The sequence below is a fragment of the Desmodus rotundus genome, chromosome 4, assembly GCF_022682495.2.
Source record: "Desmodus rotundus isolate HL8 chromosome 4, HLdesRot8A.1, whole genome shotgun sequence".
Lineage (NCBI taxonomy): Eukaryota > Metazoa > Chordata > Mammalia > Chiroptera > Phyllostomidae > Desmodus > Desmodus rotundus.
Genome location: NC_071390.1, coordinates 172,254,765 through 172,281,668, shown reverse-complemented (window position 1 = coordinate 172,281,668; position 26,904 = coordinate 172,254,765). Strand labels below are relative to the sequence as shown.

At 36.8% G+C, this 26,904-nt stretch overlaps 1 protein-coding gene and 1 pseudogene across 8 annotated transcripts in view; one reads left to right on the top strand and one right to left on the bottom strand.

Annotated features, from left to right (window-relative positions):
- The window catches only part of LCORL (ligand dependent nuclear receptor corepressor like), a 128,109-nt gene that overhangs the window by 89,093 nt on the left and 12,112 nt on the right, over positions 1-26,904 (bottom strand). Inside the window, exon 3 of one of the 8 annotated variants that reach the window (XM_053923099.1) lies at positions 4,247-4,299. The exons of 6 other annotated variants lie outside the window; for them this stretch is intronic. The gene's annotated coding sequence lies outside the window, so the exon portion shown is untranslated. Of the gene's footprint in view, positions 1-4,246; positions 4,489-26,904 lie in introns of all 8 variants that reach the window. One more of the 8 variants, XM_053923101.1, reaches the window with a different exon arrangement.
- On the top strand, positions 2,057-2,185 carry LOC112316940 (U2 spliceosomal RNA; annotated as a pseudogene).

The following is a 26,904-nucleotide window of genomic DNA, read 5'->3' as shown; positions in this document are numbered from 1 at the left end:
TGGACTCAAAATATAACAATGCAAACAACTATTTTAGGGTGTCATTCTGTTCTATATTGGACAAAATGTATAGCCTCTCCCCATATAAACTTACTTAATTTAAATACACATTTCCTACATTTAAGCCTGAAAAGAAGAAAGCAAACAAGGACTTAATACTTTTGTTCTATTGGGTTTCTCAACTCCTCACTAGATAAGACCAAGGTCTTACATATATCCCATTAAAACTTATTCATACTACACAGTGTTAATGGTGTTGTAAATGATAAATGATATCTATAGTTGAAAATTGTTTCTTTTGTAGGTTTATAGGAACACAATTGATGTTTGTATACTGACTTTGTATCTAGCAACATTGATAAACTCTTAAATTATAATAACTTACCTGGAGATTTTCAATATATGCAAATATATCATCTATAGATAATGGTAGTTTTGTTTTTTCCTTTTCCAGGCCCTATTGCTTTCTGTCTGTTCTTGTTTCACTTCCTTGGCTAAGACCTGCACTTTAATGTTGAAAATTAGTGGTGACAGCATAAGGCATCCTTGACTTATACCCAATTTCAATGGGAAAGCATTGAAAGTTTCATTATTAAATATAATGTTTGGTATATTGTTTTAAAATAACATCAGATTAAGAAAGTTTACTATGTCTACCTTGCTATGCAGTTTTTATTACCATGAATAGATGAATTTTATCAAAAAATTTTTAAAGATTTTATTTATTTTTTAGAGAGATGGGAAGGGAGGGAGAAAGAGGAACAAACATCAATGCATGAGAGCAACATTGATTGGTTGCCTCTCCCATGACCCCAAATGGGGACTTGGGTGGCAGCCCAGGCGCGTATCTGACCCGGAATCAAACCTTTTGGTTCACAGGTTCACTCAACCCAAAATTTAGACAGGGCTAAATTTTATCAAATTTATTTTGAATCTATTGAAATGACCATTCAGAGATTTCTTTCTTAAATCTCTTAATATGGTGAATTACACTAAATATTAAACCAATCTTCCATTCCTGGAAAAACCCAACATTATCATGAGGTATTTTTGATGGGTTTCCTATACCATTCCCTTAAAATTTCTATGTCTATGTTTACCAATGAGACTTTAAATTCCTTTGCACTTGGTCAAATTTTGGTAACAATGTTATGAAACTCCCATAAAGTGAGTTTCAATGTTCTTTCTTTTTCTACTCTCTGGAAAAAAAAAATAGGAAACGTGAACATTTGGTAGAACATACCAGGCATAGCAATTGGAAATAAAGTCTTTCTGAAATGTGTTTATTACTGTTCAAATTTTTAACTGTCACAGGGTCTATTCAGGTGTTTTATTTATATTCTGTTTTTTATTTTATTTCTATTTTTTAAAGTTTTCCGGGAGCTTGCCCATTTTAACTATGTTCTCCAATTTGTTTGCATAAAAAATTTCATTATATGCTTTTTTATCTATCTCATGCCAACAGCATCAGCAGTCATGTCCTTTTTGCTTTTCATTCCTTACTTCAGTTACGTTCTCTCTTTTCTCAATTAACCTCACTAGAAGTTCCTTAAATTTATTTCAGATTAAATTGTTTTTGTTTCCTTGATCTTCTCTCTTACATTTGTTTTCTTATCTACTAATTTCTGCTCCTTTTATTTCTTTGTATTCTGTATTTTAAATGTATTTTACTCTTATTTTTCCTTCTTTAAATGCATATTTAGTTAATTAACTTTCAGACCCCCTTTGTTTGTAATAAATGCATTTAAAGCTATCAATTTCCATCTAAGTACTCAATTAGGCAGCAGTTCACAACTTTGGATGTGTAGTATCTTCTCTTCATTTAGTCAAAAAATTTCCTAATTTCTATTATCACCTTTTTTGCATTCATGGATTTCTTAGAAGCATATTTCTTAATTTCCAAACACCTACAGATAATCTACCCTTTTAACAGATTTCTAATTTAATTACATAGTAGTCAAAGAAAATGCCCAATATAATTTTAATCCTTTGACATTTTCTGAAACTTTTTTATGGTTAACAGAGACAATTTTTTTAAAAGAATTTTATTTTTTTTATTGCTTCTTGGCCTTTTGGCTAAGATCAAGTGTAAAGAATTTTATTTTTTAAAAAGATTTTATTTATTTATTTTAGAGAAGGCAAGGGAGGGAGAGCAACATCAATGTGTGGTTGCCTCTCACACACCCCCTACCGGGGACCTGGCCCGCAACCCAGGCATGTGCCCTAGACTGAGAATTGAATCAGCGACACTTTGATTCCCAGGTCAGTACTCAATCTACTGAGCCACACCAGCTAGGGCTAACACAGACAATGTTTTTAACTTTATTTTTATTGTTGACACTATTACAGATGTCCCCATTTTCCTCCCCTTTGTCTACCTCCTTCACCTAGCCCCCACTCCCCCTTCCCTCTGACCATCACCACACTGTTGTCTGCGTCTATGGGTTATGCATGTATGTTCTTAGGCCAATCCCTTCACCTTCCCTCATCTGGTCCTCTCTCCAGCCCCACAGCCCTCAGACTGTTCCATGTTTCTGTGCCTCAGTTTCTATTATGTTTGTCAGTTTACTTTGTTCATTAGATTCCAGATATAAGTGAGATCATATAGTACTTGTCTTTCTGAGTGGCTTATTTCACTTAGCATAATAATCTCCAGGTCCATCATGCTGCTGCAAAAGGTAAGAGTTCCCTTTTCATGGCCGCATTGTATTCCACCATGTAACTGTACTACAGTTTTTTATCCACTCATCTACTAATGGACAACATACACAATTTTTGAAAATTCCCTACAGGTGCTTGAAAAGAAAATGCACTCTAAAACTGCTGGATGCAGCATTCTAATTTGTTCATTACATTAGCAAGTTAATTGTATTCTTTAAATCACTCTTGTGTCTTTGTCTGTTTTATCAATTGTTGAGAAATGTAAGTAGAATCTTCCATAAAATTGTACTTTTTCATTTCTTTGATTTTTTTTGCTTTATGAGTTTGAATATATAAGTGCTTATAGTTATTTTTGTTATGTATGTTCCTAGTAACTAGAACTCCATATAATTATAAAGTGACCCTTTTTATTTCTAGCAATGATTTTTGCATTATACTATATGCTCAAATATTATACAGCCATAAAACATCTTTTATTGCTTCCCTTAAGCTTTTTTCAATTATTTCTTTACCTTCCTATATTATTAAGTAACATGGGATTTTTTAAAAACATCCTGACATTTTGTTATAATTTAGTAATTTAAATTTACAAACTGTCAATATCTTTGTTTAAATTCCTTATCTACTTTTGTTCTATTTGTATCAAGGTGCTATCTATAGTTCTACTTCTCACTTTCTTAAAATTTTGAAATTGATTATCATTCAATTTTGTTTCTCCTCTATTAGTATGAAAATTATGTCCTTTATTTCTGTTCTTTTTGAGATTAACCCAGAAATGGGATATGGGTTTAAAGCCAACCAAATCTTTACCCATTCTTCTAGGACTTAGACCTCCTTCCTATTTATGTGATTATTACTCACTAAATATTATGTTCTTTTACATTTGCACACATATTTATCACTGTTTTTGCTCTTCTTTACTTATATTTCAGAGCATCCATCTAGGAATACTCTCCTTCTACCTAAACCAACTCCTTTACTGAGCATCAGTTGCTGATAACACCTTCCTGAAGACTGATCAAAAGTATCATTCTCACTATATACTTCATGCTGCTCTCTTCTGTATTTTACATCTCTTAACTGCATTTTGGCTTATATATATATATGTCTTCACAAATTCCCTTTATTGTACAATCAACTTATAAATACATTCTCTGACTTTTTTAAAGTCAAGTTTATAGAGATGTAATTTTTTTACAATAGTATGTACCCATTTTAAGGATAGAGTTCAATAATTTTTCATAAATGCACACTTTTATTAACCAAGGATATAGTCAAGACAGAGAATATATTCTCATCAACTCAAATGGTATCCTTGTGCAATTTTGAGTAAACTGCCTAGAACAACCCAAAGTATAAGAAACTCCAAGTGTGGCTAAACTCCAGTGAAAAGTGGGGTTTTGGTAGTTATACCTTACAAATTTGAATATTTAAAATCAGAAATATATTGGGAAATCTACTGCTTTCATAAGCCAAAAAAGTGCTATTCTAATATTTGGCATCTAAGCCTACCCCACGATAGCCTATTTTTGCTGGGCAGATTAACAACCCCCAAAACAAACAATAACCAAAATGAAAAACCCACCTCTTTTTAGAAGATATATCCAGATTCTGGGTTGAAAAATGCAGTCACCAAATCTATCACAATATACAAGAAGAACATTTCTCGTAACCCTTTCATAGGACAAAAGACCAGCCACCAGCCCTAGGCAAAAATTTGAAGTCTTCAATACAACAAAAGTCTTATTTTCCTTTATAATCTCTTTGGCCCATTAATGCAACTTCTGACGGAGTAAACTTTTATGCTCAGTCCAATCTCTCCTTATCCTGGTCAAACAGAAGTATATCTGAATTAATGATTACACAAGTGAAGCACACCAAGTAATGGGGATATACAGGGAGTAGTGGGTAACTAAAGTAGAGCAGAGGTAAAACTTGTTGACAATAAGTAACCATATTATAAACACAAGGGTGGGTATCCATACTGATGCTTTCTGCATTCCCCTCTCTGCTTACCATAATGCTAATTATTAAAGCTGAACTGATGGCTACAAATTAAACATTAAATTTCTGTAACAATGTAATGCTTTTCTACTTGTAAATTTACGTTGATATGGATACTTGCATTGCTAGATTAAAGTCTACATTTTAAAATCTGATTAAATGTATGCAGTAATCATTCAAGTACCAAATCTGCTAACTCTGATCTACATAACTGACTGTCTTTTCCTATGGTCACCATTGCTTAAAGTGCTTCTTCAGTCAGTATTCAAATGATAAATCCACTTAAATGTATCTTTACTTCCACGGTGGTAAATCCATGTACCATACTTAATATAAAACTATACTGACTAAAACTACAATTAATACAAAAATTCCAATACTTTGTATGTGTTAGAATCTTGCTATTAAACACTGATTCCTGTATTTAAATACAAGAGACATGTAGGCAAAAGGCAAGAGTTCAGACTTTAGGGTTGAAGGCGACAGGAAAAGATGGTGCCAGGGAAGGTTTTCTAGAAATTGTGACATCCAAACTGAGTCTTAATGAAAGAATAAGAGTTAGCTAGGCAAAACAAGAAAGAGTACACTAAACATTTAGGAAAAAGAGAGCATCATGCACAAAGGCATAGAGAAAGAGAGAGCTCACTATACTAAAGGACAGCACTACCCAATATAATTTTGTATAATATAGGAAAGATCTGAATCTGTGCTGTCAAATACAGGATGGGGCAAATGTAGGTTTACAGTCTTTAGTATGGAAAATAATACAGTAATTAATAAATAATAATAAAAGAATAAACTGTGTGTTTCACAACTATAAACCTACATTTTCCCTACCCTATACAGGAGCTGAAGAACTTACTTTTAAATTTTATTTAGTTTTATTAATTTAAATTTGAACAGCCATGTCTAGAAACTGAAAAAAATATGGCAAAAATAAATAGGATGTGAAGAAAGGGCAGTATAAAAGGTTGAAAAGATGTGCACAACACAGATCTTGAAGGGCCTAGCACACTTTCCAAGTAGTTGATTTCTAACCTAAAAGCCAGAATGAGGGATGGTAAGCCTTTAAGTAGTAGTCAAGAGACAGATTAGCTTTGCATTCAGAAAAGATCGTTCAAGCAGCAAGTGCAAATAGTCTAAAATGAAAACAGAATAAAATCAGAAAGGTTAGAAAATTTGCACAAATGCAGCAGAGAAAAACAACAACAACATGTATTTAGGCAGCAGTAGTTTACCCAGGAGAGAGGGGATAACTTTGAGTCATGTAATGCAATTAAATGGAATAATAATTAAACGATACCATAGTTTCATTATTTTTAGGTGGGAGAGAGAAAAGTAAAGATTTCTGGCTTGAGAAGGTAAGTGAGCAAATATTCACTGAGACAGGAAATCCATTAAATGTTTTTTTGTTGGTTTTGTATTATATAATTGGTAGATATAGGAGGAATACACTTTTGGATGTGCTAACTTGGATATATGAGTATAAATTAAAAACATCCAGACATAAAAATATAGACTCCAGAGATCATCAGTACATAGATGGAATATGAAGTCTCATTTCCTAATTAATTGATTCTAATACTTATTTCTCCATCAGTTATTAGAATCAAAATATTTTAAAATTACCATTTAAAAGTTTTTTCTATTTTAATTAATGTTATAATGGTATTATTGTTGTTTTACTACAAATAGTCAGCATTTCACTATACACAGAAGAAAAGTCAGTATGTCATCAGGTACTATGTTATTCCCTATCCCCCACTCCTGCCAATACTCAAACCGTAAAAAATGCTACACTGTATCTCACCTCAGGCATCCACACAAAGCTGTTCCTTCAGCCTACTATATACATTCCAACCCCTATTCCCAACCCAAAACACATCTGGATAGGTCCTATTCATTCTAAAATCATGGTTTTAAGAATAATTGAGAGTGTAAAACTCCTAGAAAAAAGCACAGGGAAAAAGATTCTTCACACTGGTGTTGACAATGATTTAAATATATATATACATATATATATATATATATATATATATATATATATATATATATAAAAAGCACAGGTAACAAAAGTAAATATAAACATGTGGGGCTATATCAAACTAAAAAGCTTCTGCACAGCAAAGGAAACCATCAACAAAGTGAATAGGCAACCTACAGAAAATATTTGGGACCATGTACTTGATAAGGGGTTAATATCCAAAATATATAAAAAATTCATACTACTCAATAGCCAAAGCAAACAATCTGATTTAAAAAATGGGCAGAGCAACTGAACAGACATGTCACCAAAGAAGACATACAAATGGCCAACAGGTTCATGAAAAAGGAGCTCAACCTCACTAATCATAATCATAGATGGAGAGCAGGATGACAGCTAGTGGGGGGAGGGGATATCAAGGGGTGGAGGGATTGAGGAAAAAGGACTCATGAACATGGACAACAATGTAGTAATTGCTGGGGGAAGGGGGTATAAAAGGACTAAAAGGTAATGTAAAAAAATACAATAAAGATAAAAAAAATATCAGGGACATAAAATCAAAACCGCAATGATATATCACCATACCAGTTAGGATAGCTGGCATCAAAAAGAGTTGGTGAGGATGTGGAGAAAATAGGAACCCTTGTGCATTGTAGGTGAGAATGTAAATTGGTGCAGCCACTAAGAAAAACAGTATAAAGATTCCTCAAAAAATTAAAAATAAACCACAGACTTCTGGTCAAGATGATGGTGTGGGCAGACATGGCCCCCCTACTTGCACAACCACATCAAAATGACAACTAAACCATAGAACAACCACCACTTAAAACTGTCAAAAATCGAGTTGAATGGAAGTCTGACAACTAGAATTAAAGAAACCACATCTTTAGGAGGGGCACAGAGGCAGAACAGACTAGTCCTTCACCCACGTGTGGTGGATTAAAATCAGGAGGGTAACCTTGGGATTGAGGAGTGCCACCCCACATCAGGCCCCCCAGCCCAGGATTCCAGTGCCAGGAAATAAGTCCCCATAACTTCTGGCAGCAAAAACCAGTGGGGATTGAGTTGGTGGAAGAAACTGCTGGAGCCCCAAGCAGTTCCTCTAAAAGAACCCACAAACAGACTCACCTACTCACTCTCACTCCCTCTGAGGTCCAGCACGAGGGTAGGAGCTTGAAAGGCACCAATGCCTTTCAGGGAGAAACTGACATGTATGGCATCAAGGTGAGCAGAGGCCACTGTCCATTTTCTAAACCTTCCCCCAACAGACCCAGCAAGCTGGTGCCATATCTGAGATTCCATCCATCTGGCTAAAACTGTTTGACACACTTTGGAGATCCCCAGAAACTCTATCCCACCCAACTTATGGACCCACCCAAGCTGCTGTTCCATATGAATGGCTGGTCTTGACTCATGCTTCACAACTTCCTCAAACCTATCAAACAAGCAATAGCTGGCCTCAGCAAGCCCCAGGCCTGGCACCAGCAGCAGCCAGCCTAGATTCACAGCTTGGCTTTGCCTGGAAATCTCCAAGCCCAGCACAAGTAGCATCCATCTCAGATCCCTTTATAGCTCAGGCTGGGTGGCCTTGGGCAGAACACAGGTGTGGGCTGACCTTGGCCTGCACCACCTAAGAAACCTCAGGGCCAGTGTACCCAGTGTATAGCTACAGACCACAATGGACCACCACAACCCTACCCCTGCACAGCTGATCCTCCATGGAGGGAAGAGGTTAGTGGAAAGTGGTCACAGTCCATCTCTGCGGCTGACTGGCCTGGATAAATCCCTCCCATTGATCTGCCAACAGCAACCAAGGCTCAACTACAAGAGGAGGGTGTAATCAGTCCACATGAAGGGCTGCACCTCAAGTACTCAGGCTGGGGTGACAGGGGGGGCTGTGCCTATGGACCCTACAGGACTCCTACTACATTAGGCCACACTACCAAGACGTGGAATCAAAGGAGCTCTACCTAATACATACAAATGGAAGGAGGCTGCCAAAACAAGGAGACAAAGAAACATGGCCCGAATGAAAGAACAGATCAAAACTCAAGAAAAAGAACTAAACAAAATGGAAATAAGCAATCTATCAGATGCAGAGTTCAAAACATTGGTTATAAGGATGCTCAAGGAACTCAGTGAGAACCTCAACAGCATAAAAAAATGATCCAGTCACAAACAAAGGATATACTAATTGAAACAAAGAACAATTTACAGGGGACAACAGTAGAGTGGATGAAGCCGAAAATCAAATCAATGATTTGGAACATAAGGAAGAAAAAAAATTAATCAGAACAACAGTAAGAAAAAAGAATCCAAAAAAATGAGGATAGTATAAGCAGCCTCTGGGACAACTTCAAGTGGTCCAACGTTTGCATCATAGGGGTGCCAGAAGGAGAAAAGAAAGAGCAAGAAATTGGAAATCTATTTGAAAAAATAATCGAAGATAATTTCCCTAATTTGCTGAAGGAAACAGGCATGCAACTCCAGGAACCAGAGAGTGTCCCAAACAAGATGGATGCAAAGAGGATCACACCAAGACACATCATAATTAAAATGCCAAAGGTTAAAGATAAAGAGAGAGTCTTAAGAGCAGCAAGAGAAAAGAAGTTAGTTACCTACAGGGGAGTTCCCATAAGAGTGTCAACTGATTTCTCAAAAGAAACTTTGCAGGCTAGAAGGGATTGGCAAGAAGTATTCAAAGTCATGAAAAGCAGGGACTTGCAACCTAGATTGCTCTACCAAGCAAGGCTATCATCTAGAACTAAAGGACAGGTAAAGAGCTTCCCAGACAAGAAAAAACTAAAGCAGTTCATCATCACCAAACCATTATTATATGAAATGTTAGACTTTTTAAAGAAAAAGATCGAAACTATGAACAATAATTTTCATCTTCTATGAACAAAACTATAAACACCCCCCACCAATTTATCAACATTGAATCTGAAAAACAAATTAAGCAAACAAGAACTAAGACAGAATCATGAGAGAGCATTCTGATGGTTGCCAGATGGGAGGGGAGTATGGGGGAATGAGTGAAGAGGTGAAGGGATTTAAAAGTTCAACTGGGTAGTTACAGAATAGCCATGGGGATGTGAAGTACAGTATAGGAAATGGAGTAGCCAAAGACCTTTTATACACATGACCCATGGACATGAACAATGGTGGTGGGATTGTCTGAAGGAGTTGGGGATGCTGGGTAGAGGGGGGGAAGGGGGAATAATCAGGATAACTGTAATAGCATAATCAATAAATATAATTAAAAAGTAAACTATACATGGTCCAGCAATTCCACTTGTAAAAACAAAACCACTATCTCAAAAAGGTATCTGCAACCCATGTCCATTTCAGCATTATTTACAATAGCCAAGGTAAAGAAATTACATAAGTCCCCATCGACAGATAAATGGATATAAAAAATGTGGTATATATAGAAAATGGGCTCTCGATTAGCAGGGGCTACTGGCCAAGATGGAGGTGTACGTAGACATGCTGTGCCTCCTTGCACAACCAAAAGAAGGACAACAACAATTTAAAAACAAAAAACAACCAGAACTGACAGAAAATCGAACTGTATGGAAGTCTGACAAGCAAGGAGATAAAGAAGAAACATTCAACCAGACTGGTAGGAGAGGCAGAGACGGGAAGGGCAGCCAGGGCAGAGAGAACTCACAGCAAGGCAGAGGCTGGCTGACCCAGCGAGGTGGCGGATTGTGTAACGGGGCACGCCAGGCTGAAGCTAGCAGACCCTACAAGGTGGTGGCTGGCAGACCCTGCGGCCCCACATTTGTACATAGATAAACTGGGAGGAATGGCGGGGGAGCGAAGCAGACCCGGCAACCCAGGGCTCCAGCGCGAGAAAATAAAGCCTCAAACCTCTGATTGAAAACACCCGTGGGGGTTGAAGCGGAGGCAGGAGAAACTCCCAGCCTCACAGGAGAGTTCATTGGAGAGATCCACAGGGGCCTAGAGCGTGCACAAGGCCACCCACTCCGAAATCAGCACAAGAAGGGCCCAATTTGATTGTGGGTAGTGGAGGGAGTGACTGAAATCGGGCAGAGCATGGAGCCAGTGCCATCGCTCCCTCTCGGCCCCTCCCCCACATACAGCATCACAGCACAGCAACCAGTGCTGCCCGCCCCCCGCTGGGGAAACACCTAAGGCTCCACCCTCTTTACGTAACAGGCGCACCAAGACAAAAAAAAAAAAATGGCTCAAATGAAAGAACAGATCATAGCTCCGGAAAAAATACAACTAAGCAACGAAGAGATAGCCAACCTATCAGATGCACAGTTCAAAACACTGGGAATCAGGAAGCTCACAGAATTGGCTGAATTTGGTCGCAAATTAGATGAAAAAATGAAGGCTATGCTAAGAGAAACAAAGGAAAATGTACAGGGAACCAATAGTGATGGGAAGGAAACTGGAACTCAAATCAATGGTGTGGACCAGAAGGAAGAAAGAAACATCCAACCAGAAAAGAATGAAGAAACAAGAATTCAAAAAAATGAGGGGAGGCTTAGGACTCCAGGACATCTTTAAATGTTCCAACATCCAAATTATAAGGGTACCAGAAGGAGAAAAGGAAGGACAAAAAATTGAAAACTTACTTGAACAAATAATGAAGGAGAACTTCCCTAATCTGGCAAAGGAAATAGACTTCCAGGAAGTCCAGGAAGCTCCGAGAGTCCCAAAGAAGTTGGACCCAAGGAAGCACACACCAAGGCACATCAAAATTACATTACCCAATATTAAGCAGAAGGAGAGAATGTTAGAAGCAGCAAGGGAAAAGGACACAGTTACCTACAAAGGACTTCCCATAAGACTGTCAGCTGATTTCTCAAAAGAGACCTTACAGGCAAGAAGGGGCTGGAAAGAAGTATTCCAAGTCACGAAAGGCAAGGACCTACATCCAAAATTGCTCTATCCAGCAAAGCTATCATTTAGAATGGAAGGGAAGATAACGTGCTTCTCAGATAAGGTCAAGTTAAAGGAGTTCATTATCACCGAGCCCTTATTGTATGAAATGTTAAAGGGATTTATCTAAGAAAAAGAAGATAAAAAATATGAACAGTAAAAATCACAGTTATTAACAACCACATCTAAAACAAAAACAAAAGCAAACTAAGCAAACAACTAGAACAGGAACAGAATCACAGAAATGGAGATAGCATGGAGGGGTTATCAACAGGGGAGTGGGAGGGGGAGAGAGGGGGGAAAGGTACAGAGAATAAGTAGCATAAATGGTAGGTGGAAAATAGACAGGGGGAGGGTAAGAATAGTGTAAGAAATGAAGAAGCCAAAGAACTTACATGTATGACCCATGAACATGAACTATAGGGGGGGAATGTGGGAGGGAGAGGGTGGGCAGGATGGAGCGGAGTGAGGGGGGGGGGAATGGGACAACTGTAATAGCATAATCAATAAATATATTTAAAAAAAAGAAAATGGAATACTACTCGGCCATGGTATTTGCAACAAACATGGATGAATCTAAAGGACATTATACTAAGTGAAATTAGCCAGACAAGTAAAGAGAAATACCATATGATCTCACTTATACGTGGAACCTGAAAAAAAAGTTCAAACTCACAGAAACAAAGAGTGGAATGATGGCTACCAGAGGCGAAAGGGTGGAGAAGATGGGGAGATGCCAGTCAGAGAATATAAGCCCTGCAGTGTAAGATGAATCAGCTCTGGGGATCTAATGTACAGCATGGTGAGTATAGTTAGTAATGATGTGTTGTCTGCTTGAAATGTGCTAAGAGATTTTAAGCTTTCTTGTCACACACGTAACAATGTGAGGTGACAGATGTGTTAACCTGATTGTGATAATCACTACACAACTTATAGATATGTCAAATCATCACATTGTACACTACACACACACACACACACACACATAAATATAACTTTGTCAATTATATACCAATAAAGCTGGGGGTGGGGCGGAGAATCACCACCTCAATGTAAAGGTTCATCTAATATAATCTAGATTTAGACCAGGTTAGATCTATTGTTACATGCTTTATATTATGTAATACCTTGCATTATTCCCTTTGGAGCACTTACCACAATTCCATTTAATCACGTGTAATTTTTTTAAATGCCTCTTTCCAACTAATCAATTATTCATTTAACGAATATTTGTATGTCAATCAGGTATCCTAGAAGCTGTGAAACACTGGTGAGTAAGAACAGACAAGAATTCTGTCCTCAACTCAACTGAGAGAAGGAAGTGTGTGAGGGGGGAATCTCACAAATTTTTATTTGATATTTCTATTTAAAAAATGCCACAACATGTTAAGCTCCAAGAAGGAAGGAACCATGTCATCTTGCTTGCTATGCTAGACCCAGTACTGGCCCATGTTAGGCACTGAAATATAGCTGAATAAATTTTTGCGGGAAAAATTTCCCTTTAAAACCAAAGACATCAATTTTCAAAACAACTTTTAGAGCACAGCCCAATTTGTAAGTTAAAATGGCCTGTGACTGATAATTATATTTCTTCACATTAATTATCTATCATTCTGAAACTCACAACCATTTATTCATTTACATCCTACCTTGTTCAAAGAAGAACAACACGTATTTGTGTCTTCCTTAGTTTAGTGCATTTTCTACTTCTTAAAATCTAAGATACTTTAATTTTAGTATAACAACTGCCTCTTTTTTTTAAGTGGTTTCGCACTATTTTGTTCTTTCTGTGAGCACATGTCAAACATATTTTCCACTTTGATGTAAGGACTGCAGTGCCTCTATTAATACAGATGTCTCTATGACAAGCTTTTGAAGTCTCTGTTATCTCCAAACACGAGCACATAAATGGAATTACAGATTATCTACTGGTATCACAGATGCTGTTAAAACACCCTATGATGTACAGGATAACACCACACAACAAAGAACTGTTGAGCCCAAAGTTGTCAATAGTGCCAAGGTTGCTTCAAAAGTCAGTGTTAAGGAATTAGATCAAATGTCAGAAGAGTTAAAAGAGAAAAACAAAAAGAATACTTTTAATTATCCACCTCTTTCTCTACTTTACACTTATGCAGCAAATGGAAACCATTTAATCATACAGAATTACTGAGGAGAAAGTACACATATAACATAAATGGTTACCCTGTTCAAGATTTAAACACAGTTGATTTGGTACTGGGATAATTATGTCACTCTATTTAAATGCTTCTTGGTTACTGCTGGAAACTAGAAATATACAATTCAGGTGTATCAGATTTTACTTCTACCTGAATATACAGGCACAAATTCAGGAAACAGATTATGACCAGGATGTGTCCACATTATTTCCCTTTATCTTTTACTAAGTTTGTAAGCTACTCTTATTATAATACTAAAATTTTCCTATTTTATAGGACTGATAATGCCTCATTTTAAGCAAACCTAATTGGTAAAACAACTAGATTTACATGCAGGTAAAAAGACAAAATATGGAGTAATATGTTTTAGGAAGAAACATATAATAATTTAAATATAAGCTTTGTTGAGCATTTAAAATCAAACACAGAAAAACTCAATATACAACTGTTATGAAAGACATCTAGTGCATAAAGTATATCTGACTCTTGCATTGAAATAACTTATAGAATGCAGACTATGAATGCTTTATAGAAGAGTGACAGAAACAGAAAAGTATATACATACAGATTAGGGGAAGCAGAATGGGACTGGCAAATAACAGATGAAAATTTCAATTCCATCTACCATGTTTTATTCTGCAAGATGAAAGGTACATGGATGTACATTACATTACTCTGTAAATTTGTTGGAGGTGTGATATACTCAGTTCATAAACTGAAAAATGTTTTATTCAAAACTGTAAATTTGTTACCTTAAAGATTCGCCTCCTCAAGGAACTCAGTGAGAACTACAAGGAACTTTATGGGAGCTACAAGGAACTTAGTGGGAATTAAACAGCATGACAAAGGACATAGAAACTATGAATAAGAACCAGGAAGAAATGATTACAATATCTGAAATGAAAAATACACTAGGAGGAATTAAAAGCAGGCTAGGGATGAAGCCGAGGACCAAATCAGTGAGCTGGAAGACAAGGTAGAAAGAAATACTCAGTCGGAGCAACAAAACAAAAAAAGACTCAAAAATAATAAGGATAGTTTAAAGGAGCTTCAGGACAACATGAAATGTAACATTTGCATCATAGAAATATCAGAAGAAGGAAAGGAGCAAGGGATGTTTGAAAAAAATGACAAAAAACTTCCCTATCTTGGTGAGGGGAAAAGTAATGCAAATTCAGGAAGCACACAGGGTCCCAATCAAGATGAACCCAAAGAGGCCTACTCCAAGACACATAATTAAAATGGCAAATTTTAAAGACAAAGAGAGAATCTTAAATGCAGAAAGAGAGAAATGGCTACTAACATACAAGGGAGCTCTGATAAGGCTATCAGGTGATTTCTCAACAGAAACACTACAAGCCAGAAGGGAGTGGCATGAAATATTCCAGGTAATGAAATGCAAGAGCCTACAACCAAGACTAATCTATCGAGCAAGGCTGTCACTTAAAATGGAAGGCAAAATAAAGAGTTTCCCAGACAAAAGAAGGCTAAAAGAGCACATCACCAAGTCAACACTGCGAGAGATGCTAAAGGGACTGCTATACAAAGGAGAAGATATAGGGGGTGGGCGGGGAGGGGAGGGAGGGTAGAACAGAGAGAGCAGGAGAGGGAGAGGGAGGAACATAGGTACGGAAAAAATGGCAATGAACAAGTACCTATCAATAATAACTTTAAACCTAAGTGGATTAAATGCTCCAATCAAAAGACACAGGGTAGCTGAATGGATAAGAAAACACAACCTGCATATATGCTATCTATAAGAGACCTACCTCAGAACAAAAGATCTACACAGGTTGAAAGTGAAGGAATAGAAAAAAAATATTCCAAGCAATCAGACATGAAAAGAAAGCTGGGAAGCAATACTTTTATCAGACAAAATATGCTTCAAAATAAAAGCCATAAAAAGAGACAAAGAAGGTCACTACATAATACTTAAGGCAGTAGACTAATAGGATAATATAACCATTGTAAACATATGTACTCAACACAGGAGCACGTAAATATATAAACAGTATCTTGGAGGTCTTCAAGAAAGATACTGACAACAACACAGTCATCGTAAGGGATTTTAACACCCCACTGTCAACAACAGATAGATCTTCTAAACAAAAAATCAATTAAGGATATTGTGGCACTGAACGATACTCTAGATCAAATGGCCTTAATTGATATATATAGAACTGTTCACCCCAAAGCAGCAAAATATACATTCTTTTCAAGTGCACGTGGAACATTTTCAAAGACAGACCATATGGTAGGACACAAAAGAGGCCTCAATAAATTCAAGAAAACTGAAATCATGTCAAGCATGTGCTCAGATCACAATGGATCAAAACTAGAAACCAACCTCAAGGAAAAAAACTCAAAACATTCAAATACATGCAGACTGAATAACATATTACTAAATAATGAATGAGTCAACAATGAGATCAAGGAAGAAATCAATAAGTATCTGGAAACAAATGAAAATGAACACACAACAGCCCAAAACCTATGAGACATAGTGAAGGCAGCTCTGAGAGGGAAGTCCATAGAAATACAGGCCTATCTAAAAAAGACAGAAAAAGCTCCAATAAACAACCTAACCCTATATCTACAAGAACTAGAGGAACAAAACAAAGCCCAGAGTGAGTACAAGGAAGGAAATAATCAAGATCAGGGCAAAATTAAAGAACATAGAGACTAGAACAATTCAAAGTATCAATACGGATTCAGGAGGTGGTTCTTTGAAAAGATAAACAAAACTGACAAACCTTTAACCAGACTTATCAGAAAAAAAGAGAGAGGACGCAAATAAGTAAAACCAGAAATGAAAGAGGTAAAAGTTACGACTGATACCACAGAAATACAAAGTAGTATAAGAAATTGCTATGAACAATTATACACCAAAAAAATGGACAACTTGGGCGAAATGGAGAAATTTCTAGAAACATACAATCTTCTAAAACTGAATCAAGAAGCAGAAACCCTGAAGAAACCAATAACAACTAGTGAAATTGAAGCAGCAATCAAAAAACTTCCGGCACAAAAAAGCCCTAGAATGGATGGCTGCACAAGTGAATTTCTACCAAACATCCTACTCAAACTATTCCAAAAAAAATTCAAGAAAAGGGAAGACTCTCAAACTCTTTTTACGAGGCCTGTATCACCCTAATTCCAAAACCAGATAAAGACACAACAAAGAAATAAAACTACAAGCCAGTATCACTGATGAACATATATGCTAATATCCTCATCAAAATATTGGCAATCCAGATTCAGCAATACATTAAAAAGATCGTATACCATGGTCAAGTGGGATTCATCCCAGGGATGCAAGGATGATACAACATTCACAAATTAATAAACATAATATACAACATAAAGAAAATTAAGGACAAAAACCTCGTGATCATTTCAATAGATGCTGAAAAAGCATTTGATAAAATCCAGCATCCATTTATGATAAAAACACGCAGCAAAGTGGGAACAGGGGGAGCATGCCTCATCATAATAAAAGCCATATATGAGAAACCTACAGCCAACATTACACTCAACAAGCAAAAACTAAAAGCTTTCCCTTTAAGATCAGGAACAAGAAATTGGTGTCTATCACCACTCTTACTCAACACAGTACTGGAAGTTCTAGCCACAGCTATCAGACAAGAAAAAAAAATAAAAGGCATCCAAATTGGAAAGTGGGGAGAAAATTTTCATTTTCACAAACAACACGATAGTGTACAGAGAAAACCCTAGTCTCCATCAAAACAGTGTTCAACCTAGTAAGTGAATTTGGCAAAATAGCGGATACAAAGTCAATATTCAGAAACCGATGGCATTTTTGCACATCAACAATGAAATATCAGAAACAGAAACTAAGAAATAAATTCCACTTACTATAACAACAAGAAAAATAAAGTAGCTAGGAATAAATTTAACCAAGGAGGAGAAAGACCTGTACTCAGAAAACTACAGAACAATGAAGAAAGAAATTAAGGAAGACACAAATAGGTGGGAGCATATATCGTGTTCAAGGATTGGAAGAATTAACATCATTAAAATGTCCATACTACCCAAAGCAATCTATAGATTCAATGTAATATCTATTAAAATACCAATGGCATATAGAACAAATATTTCAAAAATTTACATGGAACCATAAGCGACCCCAAATAACCTCAGCAATCTTGAGAAAGAAAAACAAAGTAGGAGAGATCACAATACCCTATATCAAACTACCAGTATACTACAAGGCCACTGTAATCAAAACAGCCTGGTACTGGCATAAGAACAGACACACAGATCAATGGCACAGTATAGAGAACCCAGAAATAAACCCCAGTCTCTATGGTCAATTAATATTTGACAAAGAGGGCATACACATACAATGGAGTAAAAATAGCCTCTTCAATAAATGGTATTGGGAGAATTGGACTGGTACATGCAAAAAAAATGAAACCAGATCAGCAACTTACACAACACCATACACCAAAATAAACTCAAATTAGATAAAAGACTTAAATATAAGTCGTGACACCATGAAAGTCTTAGAGGAAAACACAGGCAGTAAAATTTCAGATATCCCATGTAGCAATATTTTTGCCGATATATCTCCTAGGGCAAGGGGAATAAAGGAAAAAATAAACAAACAGGACTATATAAAACTAAAAAGCTTCTGCACAGCTAAAGAAACCATCATCCAAATGAGAAGGGAACAGATCAAATAGAACATATTTGCCAATGATACATCGGACAAGGGTTTGTTCTCTAAACTATATAAAGAACTCATATGACTCAACACCAAGAAGACCAATGATCCAATTAAAAAATGGCCAAACGACCTGAATAGACACTTTTCCAAGGAGGACATACAAATGGCCCATAGACATATGAAAAGGTGCTCAAAATCACTAGCCACCAGAGAGATGCAAATTAAGGCCACAGTGAGATCACCTCACACTTGTCAGAATGGCCTTCATAAACAAATCAACAAACAAGTTCTGGTGAGGATGGGGAGAAAAGGGCACCCTAATGCACTGTTGGTGGGAATGCAGACTGGGACAGCCACTATGGAAAACAGTATGGAATTTCCTCAAAAAACTAAAAATGAAACTGCCTTAATTCCACTGCTGGAATTATACCCTAAGAATCGCAAATCACCATTTCAAAAGAACATACGCACCCCTAGGTTCATAGCAACATTATTTACAATAGCCAAGTGCTGGGAAACAGCCTAAGTGCCCATCAGTAAATGAGTGCTTCAAAAAACTGTGGTACATTTATACAATGGAATACTATGCAGCAGAAAGAAAGAACTCCTTCCTTTTGTGACATCATGGATGGAACTGGAGAGCATTATGTTAAGTGAAATAGGCCATCTAGTAAAAGACAAATACCATATGATCTCACCTATAAGAAGAAATCTAATGAACAAAATAAACTAACAAACAAAACAGAAGCACAGGAATGGAAACATGGAACAGACTGACAGTGACCAGAGGGGTGCAGGAAGGGGTGGATAAGGGTGGAAAGAAGGGGAAGGGACTGGTCAAAGTACATGTATGAATGACTCATGGACATGGACAACAGTGTGGGAACTGACTATGGGAGCGGGGGGTGGGAAGGGGAGAGGAGAGCAAAGGGGGAAAAACTGGGTCAACTGTAACAGAATAACATTAAAAATGATTTAAAAATTAAAAAAATTAAAAAAAATTCACTTCTACTGAACATTATTCTGAGCAGTACAGAAATTTGAAGATTATTGGAATATCTCTCTGATTACCAAGGTTCTTATAATGGATATAAGAATCATTATTCTAATCAACTTTCACCATTTAAAATAGCGTAAGACGGCTAATTCTGCTTAACTGTCCAGGGGGTATATTCCACTTATAGGATGTTCTAAGATAGCATATATGGCCTTCCCTCATCTAGCCCCTGCCTATTCTCCAACCTCATTTTATAGCACTTCATCATATGTAAATTGCATTCCACTTATAAGAAACCATTAACTCACTATGTTTACACATCTGAACTTTTGCTCATGTTTTCTATCTGAAATGCCTTTCCCTTTCTTTGTTCATCTGTCAAGTGTCATGTCTTCAATACAAATCTAAAACATTTTCTTTCAGATTTATAACTAGCAGAGCAATGAACCATATTAAGCAGCAGTTTGTTCATGTGTAAAATGCACAGACCTAATATACAACAAATACGGATCTAAATGGTTATCACAAAGACTTTCCCAATCTTATTTGTCAGAATTCATTGTTACCAGCATCACATTCTCCAAGTACATTCACACTCTAATTTGAGACATATTTCTTTTATTTACTGTTCTCTCTTTTCTTTCTTTTTGATTGCAGAAAGGAAGCTGGAATGTTTAGCTACTTGACAACAAGAACAATTATTACTGACTCTATTATCCGCAAAACTTGTCATACTAGTGATTTCCCTAATAAATGTAGTTGAATTTCATGGCCTAACAGAGTATTTGGCTACAGGAAAAGAGGGGCCATCTTCTTCCAATAAAGAGGTAGAAGAGTTTTGAAATAAGAAAGGTGACTAAAAATTAGCATTTGTGGAAAATAAGAGTGCTTTAGAAAAGACTAAAATAGATGACAAAGTCTTCACATATTCAAAAAACATTTTTGTTAAACTTCTAATAAACATGTGCCTTAAGCTCACAGAGTTCAGTGAGGAAGAAAGACAAAGCAAGAAACAAGATCAATAAATATTATACAGAATGTCTGAGATGAACAAGAACAGAGCAATCAAGCCTAACACACAGAAATAAGATGGTAGAAGGTACACTATCATTATTATTTAATTGGGGGGTGGGGAGAGGGCATGTGAGAGTTAGTAACAGGCATGGTGGTTAAAGCAAAGATGAAAATTTCAATTTTGGAGAAGATAAATTCATAATAAAAAAGGCTAAAATGAAAAAGAAAACACTCTTACAAATTAAATTATACTCATATAAATTAAGTACAAGAGAAATAACTTGCAAAAATAAGCAATTTGGAAGGCACAAGAAACTCAAAAGCACAATATACTATAAACTCTGGCTTATATCAGTGGCTTACCTCTACCTAAATTCAGTGACTTAATTTGACTTAATTCAATAAAAGAAAGCTTTGAAAGCAACAAGGGGATGGGGGCAAGGAGGAGAAGCTATGTATCGTGAAATCTCAACTTACTTTTGATAATTTATTATTCATAAAATTCCCTTTTTGCTCCAAATTTTTGGTTGTTTTCAAAACTCAAGACCACCCTCAAAGGACAAATAATATTATTTGACACAAATAAGGTTATATATTAAATGTGCACAAATTATTAAGGAATTTCCAAATTCCAAAAACACGACACACAGCTGTGTAGCAGAACAAAATTACAAAAGGGACAACACAGATGCCTGACGTTAAAAAATGTTAACATAATTTGATAATAATCTATTTTAAAGTACCTCTGCACATCTAAATAAAGAAAATAAAAGAAAGGCAGAGAGCAATTTCCATTATACAGGGGTGGGCAAAAGTAGGTTTACAGTTGTAAGTAAAACAAAGTTTATTCTTATACTATTATTTATTAATTACTTTTCATACAAACAACTATAAACCAACTTTTGCATGCCCCGTATTTAAGCTTATTTTTATTTTTTAGCAAGGGAAGAATGAATGTACTGGAAAATTCATTAAACATTTAAATACTCAAAGTATACCAAGATGACAGGGAAAGAGAAAACATGGTTTTATATTTACACACAAACACACAAACTGTGAACTTTTGTGAAAAATATAGCATAAATGTTTATGACAGAAGAAGAAGAGAGCATTATCAGTAAACAGAGAAAGGTACCAAGTTCAAACCTGGGGAGGATAGGAAAGGATTCCTGGAAAAAGTGAAATCTGGTTAGCTAAAATAAGGTTGAAAAATATTCCAGAAATTGAACCAAAATTAAAAGTGTATAATGTATAGGAATGTCAACTGTATTGTTTGTAATAATGTAAACTGGAAATAACCCATATATCTGTCAAAATAAGAATACATTAAAAAAGCTATGATATATTTGCATATTAGAATATTATGAAGCAATGAAAATGAATAAGCTATATCTATAGGCAACCATATGAATAATTCCCACAAACACAATTTTGAGGTAAAGAAACTAGACATATGAGAATAAATGCCATGTAATTCAATTTAAACAAAGTTTCCCAAAACAAGCAAAAATAATCTATGGTGTTAAGAAGTCACAATATTATCCACATTTGGGGAAGAGGGAGAAATTACTGATTGGGAAGACGTATGAGAAGACTTCTGGGGGTTCTATTTCTTGATCTGGTGGTGGTTACAAGAACAAGTTAACTTTGTTCACTGAAGTATTAAGTTTATGTCTGCATACTTTTTTATGATATAGTTATACTTTAAAAAAAGTTTACAGAAAGAATGAATGAAGAGTAGATACTGATAATTCAGAAAGAGAAAACAAATATGCAAAAGCCCAGAGGCACAGGGCTTTGAAAAATCCAAAAAGGGTTCAGTGTGACTCATGGTAAGCACTCAGTAAATATTAACTATCATCATTTCAAAGGGCAACTCAGTGTTGAGAAGTCTATAAGACAATATATAGACAATATAAATTGTCTCAAAGGCTGAAAGCAATTAATTTAAGAGAACATACTATTTAGACTAATGACTTTCCTATTATTTTTTTAATATAGTAACTATATTTGTTAATTTTATTTATTATTTTTAGAGAGGGGAAGGGAGTGAGAAAGTGAAGGAGAGAAACATCAATGTGTGGTTGCCTCTCATGCACCCCCTACTGGGGACCTGGCCCGCAACCCTGACTGGGAATCAAACCAATGACCCTTTGGTTCACAGTCTGGCGCTCAATCCACTGAGCCACACCAGCCAGGGCTATGACTTTCCTTTTAAATGTCTATTTTTATGTTGTAACAGTCTTAAATTTATAAAATATGTTTTAAGTATGGTAAGATATTTTATTTTTCAAAGATGGAGGAATAGGTAAACACAGCTCATCTCCTCGCACAACCCCAACAAAAATTACAACTAAACTACAAAACTACTATCACCCAGAATCATCATAAAATCGAGCTATATGGAAGTCTGACAACCAAGGAATTAAAGAAGTCACAATCATCCAGACAGGTAAGAGGGGCGGAGACCTGGAGTTGTGAGGAGACCTGGAGATACAGAATGGGCGGTTCCACACGCACGTTGGTGGATAAAAATCAGGAGGGATACCTCGGGAGCAAGGGATCCCAGCCCCACATCAGGCCACTTAGCCCAGGGTTCCAGTGCCAAGAAGGTAAGTCCCCATAACTTTTGCTGTAAAAACCAGTGGAGGTTGGGGTAACAGAAGAAATTGTGGGATTTTCAGGTATCTTCTCTTAAATGGCCCGCAAAGGACTGAAGACCTACACAGACTCACTCCCTTTAGACTCCAGCACCAGGGCAGCAGCTAGAAAGGCACCAGTAACATATGGGGAGAAACTGAAGTGCCTGGCATCAGGATGAGTTCCACGGGACAGCTTCCTCCCAGACAAAACTCCAGAGGATAGGCAGCAGCCACTGTCCACTTTCTGAGCCTTCCCCCAAACAGGGCAACAGAGTGGCAACTCCATATTGGAGACTCCATCAACCTGGTTCACACTGAGCTACCCCATCCAACTTACTGGTGTGCTTCTCTACAATAGGCCATGCTACTAAGACAGGGAGTCAAAGCAGCTTCCTAATACATAGAAACAAATACAGGGACGCTGCCAAAATGAGGAGACAAAGAAACATGGACCAATTGGAAGAACAGAACAAAACTCCAGAAAAAGAACTAAACAAAATGGAGATAAGCAATCTGTCAGATTCAGAGTTCAAAACACTGGTTATAGGATGCTCAGGAAATTCACTGGGTACTTCAATAGCATAAAAAAGACCCAAGCAGAAATGAAGGTTACATTAAATGAAGTCAAGAAAAATTTACAGGGAATCAACAGAAAAGTGGATAAAGCTGAGAATCATATGAATGTTTTGGAACATAAGGAAGACAAAAAAAAGCATTCAACCAGAAGAGCAAGAAGAAAAAAAGAATCCAAAAAAACACGGGTAGGCTAAGGAGCCTCTGGGACACTTCAGAAGTACCAACAGTGCAATCATAGGGGTGCCAGAAGGAGAAAAGAAAGAGGAAGAAATGGAAAATTGATCTGAAAAAATAATGAAAGAGAACTTCCCTAATTTGCTGAAGGAAACAGACATGCAAGTCCAGGAAGCACAGACAGTCCCAAACAAGACAGACCCAAAGAGGACCACCAAGACACACCATGATTAAAATGTCAAAGGTTAAAGATAAAGAGAGAATCTTAAAAGCAGCTAGAGAAAAGCAGATAGTTACCTACAGGGGAGATCCCGTAAGAGTGTCAGCTGATTTCTCAAAAGAAACTTTGCAGGCTAGAAGGGACTGGCAAGAAGTATTCAAAGTCATGAAAAGCAAGGACCTACAACCTAGATTGTTTTATCTAGCAAAGCTATCATTTAGAATTGAAGGGCAGATAAAGTGCTTCCCAGACAAGGTAAAGCTAAGGGAGTTCATCATCACCAAGCCATTATTATAAGAAATGTTAAAGGGACTTATTTAAGAAAAAGAAGATGAAAACTATGAACATTAAAATGTCAATAAATTCACAACTATCAACACCTGAATCTAAAAAACAAACTAAGGAAATAAACAGAACAGAAACAGAATCATAGATATGGAGATCATTTGGAGGGTTATCAGTTGGGAGGGAGAAGGGGTAGAATGGGGGAAAAGGTACGGGGATTAGTAAGTTCAAATTGGTAGGTACAGAACAGACAGAGGGATGTTAAGAACAGTATAGGAAATGGAGAAGCCAAAGAACTTCTTATATGCATGACCCATGGACATGAATTAGGAGGGCAACTGCTGGAGGCCAAGAGGGGGTACCGGCAGGAGGGGGAAAGAGGGAATAAGGGTAACAACTGTACTAGCATAATCAATAAAATATATTTAAAAAAATTGTTTCCCCAACCATTTCTTAGTAAATGGTCTACATGATGTCCCATTACCCTTGAATTCTTTAATAAAGTACTTCCTACAAACACTACCATTAAAATCAAGAAATTAACAATGATACATTATGCTCACTGCTATTAGGCCCCTTCTCAGTAAACAATGTAGGGTATGTGTGTATACACAGTTGACACCTGAACAACATGAATTTGAACTGCAGAGGTCTACTTATACATAGATTTTTTTCAATAAATGCCGTAAATGTATTTTCCCTATGATTTTCTTAATATTTTCTTTTTTCTAGCTTACTTTATTGTAAGAATATAGTATAACGGACATACAACATACAAAATGTGTTTTAACTCATTGTTATTGGAAAGGCTCTGGTCAACAGTAGCTTATTAGTAGTTAAGTTTTTGGGGAGTCAAAAGTTATATGTAGATTTTGGACTGTGCAAGGGGTCAGGGCTCATAAACCCCACATTGTTCAAGGGTCAACTATATACATTTATTTCTATATTTCTGTATCTCTCTCTATAGATAAAATGAAAACATGACTTCACACTAACACCTCCAATTTCCAATCCAACACTACAAAAAGCCTTCTAATTTTTCTCCATTACCATATATTATAACACTTCTCAGATGGTGAGAGACATGGCTCTCATGTCTTTAATATTTGTTTATTTGACCAGTCTCCCTGTATGTAACCAATCTCCCATGTGGAGACCTTCCCATCCCTGCATGGATGCTCTCCTAACCCCTCCCTGGCTGGCTCAATACTCTCACACCTCTTCCACGCATTTAACCTTCTTTGTTCAGGCCCCAGTTCTTCATGCTTGGCACCACTTTTCATCCTGTTGAAGCTCTAAAATTCCATATTGAGCTTACCCTCTACTGGGATGTCTTCCTCTTCCTACCCTCAGGCTCTGATATCTTGCACTAAGATGCTTTTATGCATGTACTCTTTTATCCTCAGCCCACTTGGGCCTCAACATACCCAAAGCAGCCTATCCTCTTGCCTGGGGAAGCCTGCGGACACCCTAACATTGCCCCTACCCCCAGCTCCAAGTACATGCCCTCCTTACACTCTTACCCTGTTCAGGTGGGGATGCACCCTCACTGGAACAACTGACCTCCCCCCACATCAGTCTACTCTTCTTCACAGATACCACACTGACCCGGCTTGGGTTCCAATGTGCAGACTGCTCCTGACCCCTCACAACTCCATCAACCCTCCTCACGCCTGACAGGCTCTGATATCCCACCCCTCGAAAAGGACACGGCTCCGCCTCCCACATACCCCACCCAGTGTGGACACTTACTCTTGTTTGGTTCCTCCCAATGGTTTTAGTCCTAAACTGTTCAGAAAAGAAGGGAAAGAGGACAGGAAGAACAAATGATATTTTAAAGAAAGATACCAGTGAATAAACTGCACAAGTGCCCATAATCAGAACTAATTAATAGAATCATCTATTTGTCAAAGTACCTGCTTTTCCCATATAAAGAAACAGTGCTGTTTTTAAAAATAGTTTCTTCTAAATCTAAAAAGTCCATTGAAAATTGATAAAGAAGGAAGTTCTTCTCTTTCTTTTCTAGCCAAACATGCATTTTATTTAAGTTTCTTACATACCTGTGGAAAATCTAGTTCATTTAAAAAAAGACTAATTTACAACAGCCAAGTATTGGAAGCAACCTAAGTGCCCATCCCAAAAACTATGGTACATTTACACAATGGAATTCTACACAGCAGAGAGAAAGAAGGAGCTTATACCCTTTGCAACGGCATGGATGGAACTGGAGAGCATTATACTAAGTGAAATAAGCCAGGCGGTGAGGGACAAATACCATATGATCTCACCTTTAACTGGAACATAATCAACAAAAGAAAAAAGCAAACAAAATATAACCAGAGACATTGAAATTAAGAACAATGTAACAATAGCCAGAGGGGAGTGGGGAGGGGATAATGGGGAGAGGGGTCTACAGGAACTAATATAAAGGACACAAGGACAAAATCAAGGGGGAGGGTAGAGGTGGGGGAGGGAGGTGGGATTGGCTGGGGTGGAGGAAAGGGGAGAAAATGCAGACAATTGTAACTGAATAAAAAAAATAAAACAAAATATCATGATT